The sequence below is a fragment of the Priapulus caudatus genome, unplaced genomic scaffold (assembly GCF_000485595.1).
Source record: "Priapulus caudatus unplaced genomic scaffold, Priapulus_caudatus-5.0.1 Scaffold679, whole genome shotgun sequence".
Classification (NCBI taxonomy): domain Eukaryota; kingdom Metazoa; phylum Priapulida; class Priapulimorpha; order Priapulimorphida; family Priapulidae; genus Priapulus; species Priapulus caudatus.
Window position 1 is genome coordinate 161445 of NW_014577740.1, and position 6724 is coordinate 168168.

A 6724-nucleotide genomic window follows, 5' to 3' on the forward strand; every position below is an offset into this window, starting at 1 on the left:
TCTCTCTCTCTTCTATCTCTCCTCTCTCTCTCTCTCTCTCTCTCTCTCTCTCTCTCTCTCTCGCTCTCTCTCTCTCTCTCTTCTCTCTCTCTTCTCCCCTCTCTCTCTCTCTCTCTCTCTCTCTCTTCTGCTCTCTCTCTCTCTCCTCTCGCTCATCTCTCTCTCTCTCTCTCTCTCTCTCTCTCCCCGTCTCTCTCTCTTTCTCTCTCTCTCTCCTCTCTCTCTCTCTCTCTCTCTCTCTCTCTCTCTCTCTCGCTCTCTCTCTCTCTCTCTCTCTCTCTCTCTCTCTCCCCCTCTCTCTCTCTCTCTCGTCTCTTCTCTCTCTCTCTCTCTCTCATCTCTCTCCTCTCTCTCTCTTCTCTCTCTCTCTCCCCTCCCTCTCTCTCTCTCTCTCCCTCGCTCTCTCTCTCTTCTCTCCTCTCTCTCTCTTCTCTCATCCCCCCCTCTCTCTCTCTCTCTCTCTCTCTCTTCTCTCTCTTCTCTCTCTCTCCGCCTCCTCTCTCTGACTGTTCTTCTTTCTCGGTCTCTCTCTGTGTCTCTCTCTCTCTGCGTTGTCCTCCCAGCCACTCTCGCTTATGCCTCACTCTCTCGCTCGCTATCCCTTTTCTCGCTGTGTCTTCTCGCACTCTACTCTCTCTACCACGTTCACTCACCTACGCACGCGCCCTACTGTGATCCAGCCTGTACCAGGCGTCACACTCGCACCGGTACGCAGTCCCGGTGCCGTGTGTATACACTGTCCGTTGATGCCACAGCAGAGGTAGCTGATCGCCAAAAACATAGTGCACCTGACGGCCGTCTCGGTTTTCGTCTTTTCCTCGGTTCTGGCTTCAAGAGGCTGCGTGAACCGATCTGCATAGACGCAAACAGCATACAGGTGAGATTATCAGATGTGACGTTGAATTATGTTTGAGGTGTATTGAAAATGATGAGTAAGCCAAACACGATGTTGTGACGGCCCTTAATTAGTTTAACATGTAAACGTAATACCAACAACCTAAACTGGTTACGCTAATCAACTTGTGATAAACTGGTGTTGTCATCGGTTGTAATTTCGTAGTCGAATCATCGGTGGACCCAAGTACCGATGGATCGGTTACATCGGTTAACTCGGGTGTTGATGGCCTGCGTGTGCGTAACGTTCGTGATGCATGTTACGTGTAGTGCATGTGATGTGTTGTTTAGCCTGTTTACTGTTTGTTTTGCACTGTTTACTTACTGTGCTGCGTATATAATGTATGCTTAATAAAGGATAACGGTGGCTATAGTAGCGATGATATCTCTGATTCTCATCACTTTTCCAAGTTTTTCTGGCTTTCAGGTTTTACAATTGATTTTATTTTTTTTTTTTTTTTTTCCGATGAAAATCGCATTATGCGATTTTGATAACAAGCACCTTGGTCTCGAGCCACTGTTCATCCGATGCATCGAGTATATCGATGATCGTGCATCACTAGCTAAAAACTGCCAACAAACTCGCCAACAAACTTGGCCAACTTAACTGCCAACAAAATGCAACAAAACTGAACTAACTGCAACACTAACCTTGACCGCGTGCGGACAGATCTCGCCACTGAGCAGCCACTGGGATCCCACCGCCTATGCCGTTTGCACCAGCAACGCACACGCCCATCGGGGTTCCTGAAGACATCGCGTCGTTGCATGTCCGTTCACACGATTTTAGCAGATACCCAACGCCAGCCTGTGACTTGCGACGCGGAACGTGTGTCCAGTGTTGAACCTCTATCGTCAGGAAACTTCAAGCGGCCAAGGTCCTCGCTACACCAGCGGGGCGTTACCGCAGAGCTGTCAAACCTAATAAGGCGAGGAAACATGGATGGCCGGCAAATGCGCGCAGATGTGGCATCCTTGATCAATTTTAGCATTATAACCAACAGGAATCTTAGATATTGAAAGAACTACGTCCTTTAGATCGTGTTAAAAACTATAATTATTCGGTTGCAGTGCGGTGAAAGCGTACTTCAAATAAAATACTAGATGTGTACTTCTGATAAATTGTGAATATAGTGAGACTTAATTGTAGCTGGTTTGCATTCTAGAGACAGATACGCACACACGCACGCACGCACGCACGCACGCACGCACGCACGCACGCGCACGCTACGCCGCACGCACGCACGCCACACACACACACACACACACACATGACACCGCAGGCACGGCACGCACGCACCGCGTACGCCGCACGTCTAGCGCACGACGCACACACACAACACAATACACCGCAGGGACACGCACGCACGCACGCACGCACCGCCACAGCACGCACGCGACGCACCGCACACACACACAATACATATTATATATATATATACAGTATAGATTAATTGTAGCAAATGCGAAGGTACGCCACTATACGTCAACCTAGAAACATTTCAATCATCTGCTGTGGCTCCAGCATTATTTAATCAACTGCAATTTTGCCCTCTATTTTGAATACATCAGTAATAAACCTAAGAACATAGCCCATGCTTCATTCCACACCGCAGCCTTGTTTTTTCATTTGTTTATATCATTGTAGGTTGTGTGCTCAGTGGTTGTGTTTATTAATCATATTTACTAATGTTCGTGAAGAGTATTCTAACGCGAGTAAATAAGCAGATCTCAGCGCTTGCCTATGCTGACTATTCGATGTGGTTTTTAGTCAGCGCAGTGCCTATAAATACTAACCAAGACTGTACTACTCGTTTCGCTGCTGTAAGACCCCATCCTCGCTACCCAACGTATGAATCACTTTAGTTCAACATGGATATAGTAATTCACGATGATATGTTTATATATCAGAGCGAATAAACACTAATATATTTATTAGCTCTTGATACTTATACATATATAATATATTATGTGTAGTGTGTGTGCGTGATGCGGTGTGTTGCAGTTGTCGTTTGCCGTGCGTTAGCGTGGCGCGTTGTGCGTTGTGCGTTGCGTGGTCGCGTGCATTTGCGTTGCGCGTGTGCGATCCGTGCATGCGTGCGCGTGCGTGCGGTGTGTGCGTGTGCGTGCCTACATGCTATGCGTGCGTTGCGTGCCGTTCGTGCGCAGTGGCGTGGCTTCAAGCTGTTTCTCATCGTAGGATACACTCAACCGTAGAGGCACTGCCTGCCATCAACTGCTGCGTTGATAGCCTGGCGGACACGTGCATGAGGTGAAGCTACTAGAGGTTTCTCGCAGCGTCCGTGACGCGCACACAGCGCCCAGTCTCCGCACACTCGTCCATCTGCAACGAATTAACGGCCCACACGAGCCGTTAGCGGGCAGCATCGTCGCAGCAAAAAATGGCACGCGTCTACATACAGTACGATGATAGATGTTACTAGATACAAAGTTCTGATATAGCTACCCGATAAGACGTGCAACTTACCGTGTCATAATAATGCCATACATGGTGCTCTGTGATGAAAAATAGATGCAAAATATTCCTTGTGCGGCTTTCAGGCCGTACGCGTAGGTACATAGCGTTGGTTAGGCAATTATGGAGACTCCATGCTAACTATATCACGTCTTCTCTCTAAACCTTGAACCAAGAAAGCAGTTGTGCTGAGAGCGAAAGGAGGAAGGTGAGGCGCAACCTATGATGTAGAAAGGAAAACTAGGTTGAAACGAATGCGGCGTGATAGCTGCCCATAATATATTATAATACGAAACGACGAAAGCATTAAATGAAAGACGTTATATAAATATATATATAATATATCAGGATATATATATACATATATATTATATCTATATATATATCCGGGCCAGCTGTCATTGCCTGCTGGCACGTTTATCGCGAACACACTGCTGGATTAGCGACGATATTACTTGGTGCCCAGAGATTCTGCTCATCAGCATGTCGCAGCTACTGGCCTAACTATTAGGCGGCCGTTCACACTGCATGCGAATTGCGGGATGCCAAATCCCGCGTTTTGACATCGACGCATTGAAAATTAATTACAAGTGTTGAACGCAGATATCTCACTATATTACGATCAGCATCGCGCTCCAAATCGCCCACTTCTTGACTGCGCATATAGTTGGTACTTAGCGCGATTAATTGCGTCGTGTGAACCGCTCGCTGCAAGCTAATCCTGGTATTTTTCTATCCCCATCAATATGCCAATGCGAAGTGAGCCAGTAGAGCAATGGCGCAGTGAGCATCAGTCCGAGACAGTGGCATGCGCAGTTCGCATTATAATAGAATTATCCCGCTCGCGGCGCAATATAGAACGAGATATTTTCCGCCTGCTGTGAACAACAGACACAATTTATCTTCGGTATAGCCGCCGTCTTTTTTGTGTGTGAACACGCCTATTGTTTTCTTTAAGTAAGCGGCAGAAGTTTCAATAAGTGCCCTCAGAGAACGGCACCATAAGTAATAACACACACGACAGCACGCACACACCACACACACACACACACACACACACACACAACACCACACACACACACACACCACACACACACAACACACACACCACGCCGCACCGCACGCGCACCACGCAGACACACACGCACACCCACACACACACACACACACACACACACACACACACAGCACACACACGCGGCGATATAATGCCATGAGTTTCCAATTTTAAAATTTTTCGTGTGTGTGTGTGTGTGTTTGCGCGCGCGTGTGTGCCGCAGTGCACTGACCGCACACAGTACGCAGTTACGAGCAGTCTGTTGAAAGCACTACAATTTTCCCGATTTCTTCCTTCTTCTCACTTCGTCGTGAGATTCACTGCTGCCGGCGAGCAAACCGCAGCTGCCTCGCAGCAAATCTCTGCTGAAGAGTTTACACCCAAAGCTCTTAAATATTCTCTCTCTGTAAATATTTAACAGTGGAGGATTACACAGAGCTTTGTTTGCGTGATCGAAACCTCCGCACACTCAATCATTCCAAGTACAGCCACGCGCCGGGCCCACTCGTCGGTGTCTGTGGTAACGAGGTGGCTGAGCCCTCATCAACGCTCCAACATAAACGACGAAAGGCCTTCTTTCGTTACGGAAACGTTCCGCGGATTCCTGGTTCAGCGATTAGCGCGATCCTGGAAACAGCCGCGTCGGCATCTTTCTTACACACACGCGCACGCACGTACACACGCACGCACGCACGCACGCGCGCACACACACCGAGGCGTTACTCCCCGTCGGAAATCGTTCCCGGTCGCATTCTCTTCGTGCAAAATTCGCTTCAAATTCTTGTGAATTCTTTACGTGTTTATATTACACTGCCGTCCTCAGTCCACAGTAGAATCTGAGGTTCCCTCACAACCCCGTAGCTAGACAGCAACATAAGTCACGACAGGAAACATACGTCAATCAGGTAACGACAGTAAAACATGTATGTAGTGATCGTTACTTCTCCGGTCCTACCGACCTGCTAGGCGAATGCAGCAGAAGTTAGTTCTACACTACTAACGAATGCGATCTTATAGATCTAGAGACGCATCGCACTGAAGTCGCTCTCGGAACAAAAACGGCTGCATTCTGTCAGCGGCAGCGGCGGCGATGATGATGACGATGCCGCCTCCGACTCGGTCGTTTTCGTCTGCGAAAAACGACAGTTGCCGTGTTTTCTCTCGGCTCGCTCGCGCCGCCACATGTTACACCCTGCAGACCGTCACAACTGAGCCGGAAAAACACAGTGAGTTTGACGAGGGGGGTGTATATTGCGGGAAGACTTCCTAGCTGACGCTCAGACGGCCCGTGTTGTGCACCAACCACGGGAGGCCCCGAATCGGGATGGCGACATGGGGAACCCTGAACTGGGATCGCATCCGAAGACGCGAAACAATCAAGAGAAAGCGCTTCGACGCGCGTCTCCATGGAGATGCGTGATCACGTGGACGATGACACGCTCACACAGACAACACACACACACACACACACGCAGAAACAGACAACACACACACACACACGCAGAAACAGACAACACATACACACACGCAGAAACAGACAACACACACACACACGCAGAAACAGATGTGATGGTGTGGTCTGCGTTCTGCGATGTAATGGATATGTGTTTGTCTGTTTGCTGCGTGTGTGTGTGTGTGTGTTGATGTAACGCGGTGTGGGTGGATGTGTGTGTGTTGTCTGTGGTTGCTACGTATAAGCGTGGATAGGTGTAGGTGTGTGTGTCGGTTGTCTGTATAGCATTCGCTGTGTAGTGGTGTGTGTGTGTGTGTGGTGTGTGTGATGTGTATGGTCAGTGTGTAGTGATGTTATGCGGGTGTTGTTTCAGGACGATGGGTGATGATTAAATGAGATGCCATTGTCTGTTGTTCTGGCGTGAGGGTGGTATGTGGATGTGTGTAAGATGATGTGGTGGGTATGTGTGTGTGCGTGCGTGCGTGGCGTTGGTGAGTGGGTGATGTGTGTGTGGTGTATAGGATATGATGTGTGTGGTGTGTAGTGTGTGTGTTGGTTGTGTAGGTGTGTGTGTGTTGTCGTGTGTGTGTGTGATGTCTTAGTTTCATGCGATGTGAGTGTATGTGTTGTCTGTTATCTGCGTGTGTGGTTATGGTGTTATGTCGTATTTGCTTGCGTGATATGTGTGTGTGTGTGGTGTGTGTGTGTTGTGTGCTGTGTGTGATGTGTGTAGTGTGATGGTCTGTATTCTGGCGAGGTGGTGTGTGTGTGTGATGTGTGTAGTGTGGTGGTGTGTGTGTGTGTGTGTGTGTGTGTTGTGTGTGGTGGTGTGTGTGTATGTGTG

At 48.6% G+C, this 6724-nt stretch overlaps 1 protein-coding gene across 1 annotated transcript in view; it reads right to left on the minus strand.

Annotated features, from left to right (window-relative positions):
• LOC106812725 (fibrillin-1-like) overlaps window positions 1-811 on the minus strand; it is a 21539-nt gene extending 20728 nt beyond the window's left edge. Inside the window, exon 1 of the mRNA XM_014816677.1 lies at window positions 654-811. The gene's annotated coding sequence lies outside the window, so the exon portion shown is untranslated. The remainder of the gene's footprint in view (window positions 1-653) is intronic.
• Between the last annotated feature and the right edge of the window lie 5913 nt (window positions 812-6724).